Here is a 14,887-nt window from a genome sequence, read left to right on the forward strand (position 1 = left end):
CACAGAGACAGAGGAATGGAGCCACAAGAGAGGAATGAAATAATGAGGATGAGCAACTCTGTGCTGAAAGGAGGAATTACAAGACCTGCAAGGTGAGAGGTGAAAGAACCAACAGCGTACAGGTGAAATATTCAGGATGAGAGAGAACTGTATGCACAACACAGGGAAAATGAGACACAGTGGAGGAGTGGAAAATTCAGGATGAAAAGGCATCATAGAGGGGGAAAAGAACCACAGGAGTGGAATGAAACAAAGTAAGAGAACACAGGTATTATGATATGTTGTCATGTACTATAACAAGCTATGGATTTACCTGTGCGCATAATGTTAGACGTTGTATGTATAGCGCCCCCTAGGGCCTGAACTTCACCACACGGGACCACAACTCCCATGGTGGTTCACCAGAACTGATAATTGATGTATTGCTATTTATGAGATGTATCATTGATTACAATACTTTTTTATTTGCCAAAAAACCCTTCCTCTCCTTTGTTCTTTACATATCTTACATATATATAAAGGGTTGGCACGTTATCCCTTAGGACATCCAGTATACGTAAACTTCAACCACCACCAACATTCCTACTTTATATCAAAGAGAAAGTAACTGCAGCAGAGGAGTGAAAAGATCAAAGCACAAGGTCATTGCAATGAATCTGTAAGGATTAGAAGACATGGTCTATAGCACAAAACTAGTGAGAGAAGGAGCCACAATATTTAAGGGTATAGAGAGAATAAAAGAATACATCTTTCAACACAAAACCAGAAGGATAAGCAGTCACAGTGACATATTGGATCAGTAGGGGTACAGGGAGTTTAGAAGGCCCTTGTGCTTGTTGTACAGAAATAAATATTGAGGGGACCCAGGTGGGGGTCATTGCAAATTAAAGTGCCCAGCATAGAGATGGGGAGAAGAGTAGAACACACAGCTTCCAGAACAGACCACAGAGCCTGGACTGGTACATTGCAGATGACTGTACAGTGGAAAGGTTGTAGAGTTCACATAGCAATATATAACTTGTAGCACAGAGCTGTAGGATGGCAGCCACAGAAGTAAATGGTGAGATTGACACCACTCCATCTGCATCAATAAATAGGAACAGAAGGGACCACAGTCAAGATGACAGCACAAAGTGGAGGAGTGTGAATTTTAAAAGACAGAAGCAGAGAGGAGAAATGGTATACTGGAACATAAGAGCAAAGAGAAAAGTTCTGCATAGTCCCCGAGGATATAAATACATTTGCTTTGATAAACACACCCAAGGGGGTAAGAGACATAAATACAAATACCCAGACACATTCAGAATAATTAAAACCAGTAATGTCTTTCCTAACCTGAAACCTGTAATTTAGATTAAACACAGCTCATCTAATATATAAGCCTATGTAGGCCTTTAAATTAATATTGCTATTTATTTTTGGTGTATTTCTCTCACCTAGGTTAGTGAAATTCTCCGCAGTGCTCCCAGCTCCACACCACATTGTTCCTGGCATGATCCAGCTCCGTCTATGGCGAATGTGGCTATTTTCTCCATTCACGTGGATGAAACCAGCCGGGAAAAGCACTGCAATAAGCATAAATGTGCCCCTCCACATCTTCTAGCTAAATGACACAGCAAATCCTCAAACTTGCCTACACTGCAGATGTTAGTATTATATCCCAGGGTTTTACACATCAGACATTACAGTGTTACTGTAAAAAAAATCAACTACAGGCTAAGCAGCAGGGCATACACACACATGCAACTTCTTCATTTTCCTCCCTTTATAATTCAGACATAATCCCCTCATTACATCCGTCTAGAGACAGAGCCTCAGCGGATGCTTTTATAGTAGGCTAATAGATGGGGTGATGTGTGATAACTGCTGTGACACACCTACTCACTTCTACCTACTGCGTCTGCATCCTTAACATTACACAATGTCCACCTTCTGAATAAAGAAATATTGGAAAAATATAATGCTTAATCATGTAAAAACTACAACCCTATGTGCATGCCTCCTAACTTTCTAGGAAAGGAAAGAAGACACTTTGTGGCTCAAGGTATATAGACAAATGACACCCAACTGCTGCACTTCCACTTTGTGGACAATAAGAAATAATAATACAAAAATGATTGGACTTTTTCTTTGTATTAACTTTTTGAAATATGTAATAATTTAGATGCTAGATGAAAAGGTTAGTGCAGAATAATATTTTTAATGGTTAAATAATACATGTTTTTAGAATAGTATATATTCACACAAAAAGATGTATTTTCACACAAAAGAAAGTGGAAAGAGGGATGGGGACATTCCCTATAAATCGGGGACAGTTGGGAGGTGCGCCTATGTGGCATTTTATTGCTACAGATTTCTGTAAATTTGTAACATGTTTTATGTATAATAGGGAAACTAAACAGAAACAGAATTACTAACACAATAACTAAAGTTTGGCTTAAACTGTTGGTGGAAACTGGGAGTTTGGAACCCCATTAAATCATAACCAACCCCCCAATAAAAAAGATTTTAATATATTGCTCCTAGCAGATCTTAGATGAAGTGTCTGCATTAGTTTTCTAATTTCAGGTGGATTTCCCCCTATATTTTCAATAGTAATCCTATACAAAAACTCTTTTTTTTTTTTGTAACCTTGGGTGGGAGCCATGATTGTTACCCGGGCTTTTTTCTTGATTTGGAATACAAATATGTCTACACAATAATTACATTGGAGGAAGGGGGATTGTAGTTTAAAGAAACCTATCTTTGTGTTTTTAGTTCAGCTTACAGGAAGGAATAATACAATAGGTATATTTCATTATACATATATTGTATACTTCACAAATTTCTTGGATTTTGAGAACCTCCCTATGAACCAGGACATTGGTTTAATTTGTGCTCAGAACTTGGTTGTCAAATCACTGCTGGGTGGACATGTTTTGAAGATAAATTGCCCCCCCCCCCAGCAGGTGGCACTGCTAAAAAAAAAAGGCTGTTGCTTAGGAGAAGCCAGGACAGAGATAGGACTGAGGTTCTCTGAGACAACAAAGGATTTCAGTAGGATATTAATACTGGTGCTGGGAAACAGCGTAATTGTGTTTTGTAAAAGATATGGAAAGGCTGATAAGGGTTTGAGGTGCTGTTAAGTTTTGGTAAGATGAACCTCTCTATTTCTCCTGGTCTTCATTGTCACTAAGACATAAAGTAAATGTAAAGCTTGGTACACACTTGTAATAATTATCGTTAGAAAACGAATGACCAACGATTATGGACGAATATTTTGAACGATCGTATTGAGCATCGTTCAAATATAATCCACCAATAGTGTACACACGCTAGATACGATTGTTTGAACAATGCAGGAAGTGACATGTAAAGGAGAAACTGTATCACAGAACAATCCATGATCAGTGAACGACCATACACACAATAGATAGTGAACGATCGTCACTCAATCAGATCCCCTGGAACGGTCGTTTGTTTCCAGCGACAATCCTCGTTCGTCGGCATCATTGGTCAGTCGTTGTGCACTTTTTTTGTTAATGATTATCGGATGATCGGTCGTTAGCTGTTCATTTCCAACGATAATTACTACAAGTTTGCACGCAGATTAAGTCTTAAATTTTGGGGTTGCCATTAGAGCAATGGCTGATGGTGAATCTTCAATAGGAACAAATAAATAACTTCTAGGATAGGAATTCCCCCACTTTAGAGATATTTCCAGGATCCCCATGCTACAGTAGAAGTCATGTGTCTATACGAGGAGGTCCTGGCTGTGTGGATAGCTGCAAAGCTACACAATGGAATTTTGAATATCTAAACGTCACCAATGAACATGATTGCTATAAGAATTTGCCTCATTTTAGGTTTAATTTACTCTTCAGGACCATTCAAAAGAAAAAAGAGTCGGCTGGACCATGTTTTCAGTGATACAGATATGCTACAAAGATAACCTTAAAATGAATAAAACTGATGTAGTTAGCTGCTTAGTTTTTTCTGTTTATTTACATCCTGGGATGATTGGCAGGAGGGATCACGCCATAACACATGTCTTGACCTCTGGCCCCTCTGACACGCAGACACTCTTATAATAGTCCATGCAAGGTTCATTGTCTGCAATGACGGAACACACTGATACAAAGTTCATCAGGACCAGAAGGAAATCATTTATGTAATGTGTAATTTACTCTTATTGTTAAAGAGAACATGTTGAAATAAAAAAAAATTGAAACTGCTGGCATGTTTTTAAAGGTGATGGGTTTGTCATCCTGTATATTTACCTAATAATTCACTGACTCAGCACTATTTTAATTTCAAAATTCTTCACCCCATCAATCCATTCCTATCCAAATCATATTAAGTCTGCCCCATCATCCCATCATTCTTCACAAATGTATTTATTTTATTCAGCATGCAGGACACCTTTCAAAAAGATGGAAATCCTCTGATTGCGCTATTTGTTGAGCATGTTGGGCAGGTATAAAGCACACATGGGCATTTTTACTGAAATGGATAAATTAAAAGGTACATTTGTATCTATGGGACTGCTTATAAATCAGTGAATCTGACATTTACCAAACATTCTGGTGAATCTGTCACTGCTATTAAAAACATGTAGATCTGGAAGATTCTCCACTAGAGAATGTTTGGTTAATGTCAGATTCACTGCTTTGTCAGTAGATCCCTACTCTCTCCCTTTACAATAGATCTGTATTTTTCTTATTTCAAAACCTCATAGTCGCCCTGAATGAATACAATCACCATAACTTTGCTGACTGGTAAAGGAGCCTTTCATCTATAGTAAAAGAGTACAAGGGGCTATAATTTGCCCCTTTACCACTCTCTTTCCTGTGCTCCTGTTTTATCCCAGACTACCCTCACTTAAATTTGACTGTTGCCAAAAACTTAGAGATAAACACTGGATAGCAAAATTATACCCCAACTATGTACAGAAAAAAGAGAATTCAGGTAGTCCCGGAGTTAAAGACATCCGACATACGGACCACTCCTAGATATGAACTAGGGGTTTCCCTGCTTGCTCCTGTGCAGGACGGAGGCTTGATGGCGGGAGGGGGGCGGTCTGCATGACTTGTAGAAGAAATCTTTTGCTAAATACAGCTGAGGTTGTGGGTAAACTTAAGAGCTGAGCTGATCTGTAACATATTGTAATTCTTTAATGACCAAGACAAACTCTGCAGTTGTTTCTTTTTGCATATCAAAGCAGAGCTTGCTCCAAAAGTTAATGAATGTCTAGGCTCCATAAAGTTTTTTTTTTTGCTTTGTTTGGGATTAACTAACTGTGAGGATTTTATACAGTAACTGACACCACGCTGCATTTATTAAAATAATGTACCTGTTCCGACCTACATACAAATTACATAGTTACATAGTAGGTTAGGTTGAAAAAAGACATAAGGCCATCAAGTTCAACCACTAGGGAAATAAACATATCCCAGATATAAAACCCTATAGGACATAGTTGGTCTAGAGGAAGGCAAAAAAACCCTGGTACAATTTGCTTCAACAGGGGAAAAAAATTCCTTCCTGATTCCATGAGGCAATTGGATGTCCCTGGATCAACAATCACTGTTATTTTTACTTTAAAGCCTTATTACCCAGTTATATTCTGTGCTTCTAGAAAAGCATCTAGCTTTTTCTTAAAGCAATCTATAGTAGTTGCTGAAACTACTTTCTGAGGGAGCTGATTCCACATTTTCACAGACCTTACAGTGAAGAATCCCTACCTTATCCGGAGAATTACCTTCTTTTCCTCCAGACACAAGGAGTGCCCTCTTGTTCTTTCTAATGATCTCAAAGTGAATAATGGGGAAGAGAGTTCTCTATATGGACTGTTTATATATTTATACAGGGTGATCATATCCCCCCTTAAACGTCTCTTCTGAAGGTAGATTAGATTCAGTTCAGCTAATCTCTCCTCATAGCTGAGCTCCTCCTTTCCTTTTATTAATTTAGTTGCCCTTCTCTGCACTCTCTCCAATTCCACAATGTCCTTTTTTGTGAACTGGTGCCTAAAACTGGACTGCATATTCCAGATGTGGTCTGACCAATGCTTTGTACAGGGGCAAATTAAACTTAAGAACAAACCTACAGTCCCTATCTCGTATGTAACCTGGAGGACCTTGTACCTGTATACAAATAGGAGGTAGAATACTTTGGTTTTTGTGTGATGTAATAAACACACAGATTTATTCTTTGACAATGATAAGAAATGGTTCATACCAAAGATAAGTGGTCTGTACCAGCGATTCAAACTTTTTTACAACACTTTCAGGTCTTAGGGAACCCCTGTTATAAATACTATATCCACAGCTCACAATGCATTAGTGTGGTGGTCAGTATGAACAATGCCACTTACATTGCTATCCAGTGGGAAGAATGTCACCCTTACAGACAACCAAAAAGATTACACTCCCGATACAGGTGCCTATGAAAGAGATTGGGCTGCTCCAATCTAGATTGATGCAATTCATTTGGGGGGGGAAGAAGGCTAGAATTCACAAAGACACGTTGTTAGCTCCCAAGAGCGTGGGAGGGTTGGGAGCCCCGCATTTGAAATACTACTATGTAGCGGCGCAAGTGGCTCAGTTGAGTTCTTTACAAGGTGCGAGACCCCAATGGGTTGAGCTTGAGAACTTGGATGGCTTTTTGGGATCCATAGATTCCATCATGTGGCGGAGAAAAAACACTAGAGGTCCTGTAAAGTGCCCGGCCCTATCTCACTCTATGCAGATTTGGGACAAATTAAGCCACCACCCGAAGCTTTCTTCTCTTCATAAACCTTTGACCCCATTGTGGTTTAATCCGGACTTTCCGCCGGGATTGCACCCAGCAGATTTTCAATGGTGGATCTCTAAAGGCTTTAGACGAATTAAAGACATGATAGATGTACGAGCAATAGTCACATGGGAACACTTATCCTCTCAATTTGAAATTCCTGCCACAGAATACTTTCACTATAGACAACTGTACTCCTTTATCTCCCGGATAATTAGGGACGCCCCAAAGCCCATGTGTTCCTCGCCTTTTGAAAGCACCTGTTCATCCATAGTTAACACAAAGGGGCAAATCTCTGTTATTTACTCGGTATTAATTGATCAGCATAAAAAATTGAGATATATGAGGGAATGGGAAAATGAACTGGGTATCACGTGGGATTTGGAGGATTGGCAGGACATGATCTGTGCCCTATCCAAAATATCTCGCAACTCTGCGGTGGTGGAGGCTAATTACAAAGTGGCCCTTAGATGGTATCTCACACCAGCTAAATTGGCAAGGATGTTCCCTTCTGTGTCTCCTATGTGTTTCCGAGGTTGCGGGGACAAGGGATCCATGGTACATATTTGGTGGACTTGCCCGTTGGCCAGGAGGTTCTGGAATGAAGTATTCAATTTAATCTCAAGAGTGGTGAAACAGGAGATTGCGGCTACGGTGGAAGCCGCACTATTTAGTAAACTTGATATAACTTTGCCAAAACCCACCTAAAAATTGATTAGACTGTTACTAGTGGCAAGTAGAATCGCATTAGCTAAAGCTTGGAAGGCCCCCACGATTCCCTTAGACCCCATAGCTTCTAAATTGAATTGGATCATGGTGAACGACAAACTCCCTCATACCTTAAAGAATTCCCTGGACAGATTTGAGGATGTCTGGGAACCATGGATCGCCTATATTGGATCATAATAGCTGGATATGGGAATTCAGCTCGAAACACGGGTTTTAATTGGATTCCGCTAGTACTTCCTCTATCCCTTCCCCCCCAATACCCTGTTGTATTTATCCTAATTGTTGTTTCCCCCTCCCTTTTACCTTTTGTGTCCTCCCTTATGTCCGTTATGTGTTAAGAGTTAGGGTCAAAGTGCGAGACGCACCTTCATATTTCCTAACCGTAATTTTTTCCTATTTATTTATGTTTGAAGGGGAAGATTACAGGTCTTGATTGTTACAATCGCTTTTTGCAATGCCATATACTACTGTTGTTTTATCTGACCATACTCTGGTTGTCATTGGTTTTTGTCTTTGGTTCTTGTCATTGTTCTTTTAATGTTTGCTAATGATATTGTTTTGTTCTAAAAATCTCAATAAAAATATTGAAATACAAAAAGATTACACTGGGGAAGAATTGTGAACAATTTTTTGTTTTTGACTTCAATTTTTAGGCTTATTTACACTAAAATAGATATGCTGATTCTGAAAGTGCAGTTAGTTTTCTTCTATTGTGCCAGTTTTCTTCTCTACCGCTTTTATTAATGGGAATACTGTAGCTTGGATTTGAATAATCTATTCATTTACATGCAAGACAGTGTGGTCAGAGGTTGTTCGCTGCTCTACGTAGTGAATAAGCAAAATTTATATTTCCACCTACACATGTATTTACTTTCTTTCAGATCATGTCTGGCTCTGCTGTTTCTCATCGTAAGTGCCTAAACAACCATGATTCATTTTGTTATATCTGTGGCAGTTTCACCATTCTCAGGTCAAACATCAGCACATTTAAACTTGGTGATCAGGATAAGTCTTGGACCCCTCATAAGGTGTGCAAACAGTGTGTCGAGGGTTTACAGATGTGGACAAAGGGAACACGTGATAAGATGCCATTTGGTATACTTATGGTTTGCTGAGAGCCAGGAGATCATTTAAGTGACTGGTACTTTGAATAGTGAAAACTTCAGGATATAACAAGAAAAGTAAATATAACATAGAGTATCCTAGCCTACCATAGACTATACGCCCAGTGGCACATTCAGATGAAATCCCAGTGCCAGTTTTCGTTACACTACCCTCTCTTGAAGAACATGATTATGGTGATGAACTAGGTGACAGCAATGATGAAGAGTCTGAAATTAAAGAGGACTATGTTCGTAGGGGATTTGATCAGCATGAGTTGAGTAATTTGGGACTATTGAAAAAGGCTTTAGAACTCCTAGCATCAAGACTGCATGAGAAAAACTTACTTGAAAAAGGAACAAAGGTGTCATACTTTCGAACCAGAGAAATTGCATTTCTGCAGTACTTTAGAACTGACAGTGGCTTTGTGTATTGCAATAACATACCTAGTTTATTGGAGGAATTGGGAATTCCAATCTATAACTCAACTGAATAGTGACTATTCATCGATAGATTAAAGCAGAGCTTAAAATGTGTCCTCCTTCACAATGGCAATATATTTGGGTCAGTCCCAATTGGCTATTCAGTTTCTCTTTGTGAAGAATATGCAGACATAAAGCGAGTCATTGAGTTGTTGCAATATCACCAACACAATTGGGTCATCTATGTTGACCTTAAAATGGTATGCTTCCTTCTTGGTCAGCAATGTGGATACACCAAGTATCATGTTATCTGTGCATGTGGGACAGCAGAGCTCGTGAGAGGCATTGGGTGGAAAGGAATTGGCCTCCAAGATCTGCCCTAAAACCAGGTGATCCAAACATTCTACATGAGCCACTTGTTGATAGAAAGAATATTATATTCCTGCCACTGCACATGAAACTGGGTCTGATGAAGCGGTTTGTTAAAGCTTTGCCAACTGAAGGAGACTGTTTCAAGTACCTAATTTTGGCATTTCCTAGCCTGTCATTTGAAAAAATAAAGGCCCGTGTGTTTGATGAAAGAGATGAACATTTCATCAGGACAATGTCAGAAGTCGAAAAGAATGCTTGGTTATCATTCAAAGCCATTGTCAAGGACTTTCTTGGAAACACACGAGCAAATATTCACGCAGAAATTGTCCAGAAACTCTTGAAGATCTACAAAATGCTTGGTTGCAATATGGGCATCAAGGTGCATTTTCTGCATAGCCATCTTTCTAACTTCCCAGAAAACCTTGGTGCAGTCAGTGATGAGTAAGGTGAGCGATTCCACCAAGATTTGAAGGTCATGGAAGGACGGTATCAGGGTAGATGGGATGTACATATGATGGCTGACTATTGTTGGAGATTTCCAGCGGGATTGTCCTAATACTGAACACTCCAGGAAAAGGTATAAGCGTAAATTTTTACCTTAACCGCTTACCCGATTATTTTCAACTGTTTTACTGTAAAAAAAACAATAAATCCTTTGTATGAACAAAAGAAATTTAAATAAACAGTACATTCAAGCTTTTATTTCATTATTTTTTCATTGTATGTAGAAGTTGTATGTTTTTTTTACAAAAATGGAGGGTACCCTGTATCATATAATTTGGATGTAATTGCAAAAAACTGGGGTCTTTTTTGGATTCACCACCCAAAAATTTGTAAAAAACAAGGGTAAGATCTAACTCAACAAAGAATGCGTTCCCCAGTGTTATTGGTGTCAGGAACCCCTAACAACCTCTGTAAAAGCCCCAGGGTTCCACAGAATCCTAGTTGAGAAATACTGCTCTATAGTGAAGATTACTTTATTAGGAGTGCTTTATTATTTGTAGTTGTACAGTAAATCATACAATGTCCGCCATTACAATATCATAGTAAGGTTACACAATGATAATTTGTGTGTGTTAAAAGTTGGTTTAAAAAAAAATCTACAAAATGTAAAACAAGGCACTAAAAAGAAAGTCTCTTTTTTTTCTTTAGGTTCAATCTGTGGGAATTAGGATAAATATACTGTTGGTGACTTTACTTTCCATTAGTAAAAGTGAGCTGCTGATCAAGGAAATCTTTATAGAGGATATAGAGTATAAAGCCTTTAAACTGTCAAATATCTTCAAAGTCCACACTAAGCTCAGTTGATGTGACACATTTATTATGAAGATTTAAAAGGCCCCGGGTGAAAGTAAAGAACGTTAATACATTCAGATCTAAGCTTAGCATGGTGAACAGAACATACTGTGTTGTGCTCATCCTGCTAGGTACCATTGACATAGCCTGCAGCTGTCCAGACCATTCTGCTCTATGGAGAATGCATCATCAGACCTTCATCAGGTACAGCAATGTGCTAATGATCTTGGCAATTTAGGAACCACAGGATATTTTACTGCAGGTTTAGCACAAACATTTGAGTTGAAATTCAATTTGCCTTACATATTTGTATTGACTTGGAGACAAGTCAAGGCCAGATTCATTTTTCAATAATGTGCAGGGCTGCAATATTGGTACTTTAGCACCCAGGGTCGCATTATGGTGTATTTATTAAAATGGATCATAATGTGCTTTTAATTTTACTTCTATAAAATTTGACCTAAATTTCTGATTTTTTTTATCATCAGACACTCAATTGTGAAAGTTAGAGATTTGGTAAGATTTAATGCAGCCATTCCAGTTTAGCATTGTCATTGCATGTACAGACATTCTTGATATGAAGATATACCAGTAATCAGTGTACAGGTTGCCCTTAGCACTAGGATTCTCACTTCTTTATTTTACACAGAAATCACCTATTTCATCACCTATTATTTCTCCAAAATATTTGTTTTAAGAATTGCTGGGATTTATCTATGACTTTCTACTGCCATGCACTTTATGTATTATATAGGCAGCTGAAGGATCAAATTTTGCCCTATGAAATGTTGTATGTTGAAAGTGCAGTAGAGAATGTTTTCTTATTTCTGGTTGAATTATAGGAGGGAATGATTAGGGTAATCTTGTTAAATATTATGCATGTAATTTATTATTATGCTGATATACTTTCCATGGTACGTAATCAGTATTTAGATACTCTAGGAGGGCTAAGTGTACTTTTTGTTTCACTATTTAAAGTTCATAGACCCATCTTCCCAGACATTGCCAGTCCGCCAGGCTGGTATCTCCCTATCAAGAGAGAGATGATTATATATCCTCTTTGCTGTTTGGATACCAAATGCTTTAGCATGGGTGCTTTAAAAATGAAAGTCTTTTTTTTGTAAAGGAGCTGCTGTTATGATTATGATTTTTGTATAATTAATCAAATAATGTAATTACATGCAAGAGGTAAAAACAACAACATTTTTTTTTTTAGAGGAAAAAGTTGAATATGAAATAAAGTATTTTTCACCGTAGGGAGTATTAAATAATTTAATGCATTAGAAAGTATTTATATAGGAGGATTCTTAATAGGAAATAATCACAAAGTATGAAATAAGTATTCACATAACGGATGTATACACTAAAATGTAAACAAGTTTATTTACTATGTATTTTTATTATAGTATATTATATTTATAGTATATTTATTTTATAGTATTTGAATCAGTATTGGCATAAATTTTGTTTATAAATATATATTTATTACACTATATATGAATTGGAACAAGCGCAAATATAACACTATTTTATATTTCATTTTTATGTAAAATACTTACGTAAAGTTTAAAAATGAAAGTCTTTCTCTCTACGAGCCGATACCAGAAACCCAACCCAACCTTTATAGTTAAACTATGGTCCTAAGACAGATTGAAAGAAGTGAAACATAGGCTGAGGGCCTTCATGACTACTGTTGTCTGCTGAAAATAAGACTAACACCAAAAATAAGCCCTAGCATATTTTTTCCATATTTTTGAGGATGCTTGAAATATAAGACCTACTTTGAAAATAAGACCTATCCAGAAAATAATCCACAGTTCATAAAAAAGTCCATTTAAATAGTGCCCAAGTTCTAACCCTACCCCAGTCTATATGAAACAAAAAAAGTCCTTTTTTTCTGCTGTAAGTGAGGCCAGGATCAGCATGGCACCAATAACAACTACTTCAGGCAGACCCTTTAGGTGGTAAATCGGTTTGTTTTAGTGCTTTTGAGGACTTGCAACCTGACTATGCAATGTTTCAGTGTTATATTTACGTATGGTTATATAAGTTGGATAGGTTGGTTTTGAAATAAACAGCTGTAAATCCATTTGACCAAAATATGGCGTGTTGTCTCTTTTATAAAGGCAAAGTGTCAAGTGGAAGGGGCTTGTGTAGAAAGGTAAAGTGGAGGGAGAGCATCTGTCTGTCTATATATACCCGTCTATATATTCACATTTTCATGTCTGCTCGGTATTTTACATATGCTGGCACTTTCTAGGTGGCATTACAATAAACACACAACAACAATAAAATGCTAAGCAGTTAGTTACTTTTATGCAAACACATAAGCTGTCAACTTAATTAACATCTCTTTTGTTCTTTAATTTGAATGAGAGATTAGTGTACATTATATTTAGCAATTGATCCACATAGTTGGTAGCCTATCAGAACTGGGCAAATATTACAAAAGACCTGTTTATATCAGCGCTTTAATGCCACTTTCAAGAGTAAGTAGACAGACTGCATAGAACTTTGTGTCATCAGCAAAGGCCAGGCATTACTTGATCTGCAAGAGGATTGTGCTCGAGGGAAGATGTGACAATTCCTAATCACATAGTACTATATCATCGAAGTAAATGATGGAAAATAGCGTAAATTCTAGCAATAAAAAGACCTTTGATTTAATATACAGTTGTTTCCAGTACTGGAGTAGATGGATAGCCTTCAGTGCCAAGATGAGGGTTACAAACTACCCATGTGGTGCAAAATGCCAAGGTGATTGCTAAAAATGAGTGAGGGTTAAAAAGCCTCCAGCAAAGGACAGTGGTGGAATGTTACAGAGATCACAAATCAGCACAGAATTACCTGCAAGTGACTATTGGAAGGACTGCCAGGTGGAAGGCGGATGAAACCAGGACGTAGGACTCATTATTTGGCAGGTTCTTACAGATACGATTCTCCCTGATAACTGATACCTCATTGGTCATCTCATACAATCTGTGAGCTCTTATTTTATATTTGTGGTTGTCAGCATTGAAAGTACATTGATGACAAGTCCTAAAGGGAAACCCCAAATTCAGCAGATTTTATGTCACACTTCTTATGGAAGTAGAGGTTGGGTAAGCGCTTGCAGGGTTAAGGCATGTGCATGTCCATACAATAATACATCTCATGTGTTCAAAATGGGTAGACACTTGTTTGAAGTACAACCTGCAAGTCAACCATAGCTACCGCAATACAGTGAAGAAATATGTGCAAACATAAGACAGAAATTTATTTTCAGAACTATTAGGTGAAAGATGTACTGGAAAGCAGTATACACTTTTATTTGTTAGATTTAGATAGGTAGTTATTTCCAACAACACAGAATCTGCTTAGAAAAGGATTATAATTAATAAATTACTGGATATTTTATTATCAGTGTGTAGTATCTGATGCCAGACTCAAGGTGGTACTCTACCACTAACAATCCCTTCCTACTCAAATAAAGTTAGTGCAGAGCAGTACTACCGGTATTGTCTCGGAGAATGAATTGACAAAAAAGGGGAACTAAACCTAAAGTAGAACTGCCAATAAAAAATAATGACTTCTACTGCTGCAGCCGGAAAGCCGTTGATCCTTCTGCGATCTTACCCCCTCTTCTTGGTGGTGGCGGTAAAGAAGCGGAGGATTAAAAAATATTCTATTAAAAAAACAATCTTTTACATTATATAAAAGGGTTAGCCTCCCTTTTATATAATGTGAACAATTTGATGACAGTCTGCTTTAGGCAAGTAAAAAATGTGATCATAATTTCAACATTTAAGGGAGACCATTGGAAAAAGAATTTGAATGAAGATTTTTTTCTCTTCTTTTTAGAAAAATGTGACTTTTTTTGGTGTGTGTGAAAATTACCACAAAGAGAATGTTATTTTTTAAAATTTGTGTATTTTTATTCTCAGTACAAAAAGTATATAAAAACATACAAAACACTTCAGAAAACCATTTTCTCTTTCTAGAGCACAAATATTTTGCATAATTATCCCCTCATCCATTGTCCTTGATGCATTTCCCCACAAGGGCTTCCTCAGAAGAACATGTTATAGTAGATTCTGTAATTTCTTTAACTCTTTGACTGTTTTATCACATTAGTGAAGCTTTAAATGAACAGCTGTATGATCCATAGTTTGGTTACTTATTTTTGGTTTGAAGTGAATTCTCAACCTGAATGT

This window comes from Pyxicephalus adspersus, chromosome 6 (genome assembly GCF_032062135.1).
Source record: "Pyxicephalus adspersus chromosome 6, UCB_Pads_2.0, whole genome shotgun sequence".
NCBI lineage: Eukaryota > Metazoa > Chordata > Amphibia > Anura > Pyxicephalidae > Pyxicephalus > Pyxicephalus adspersus.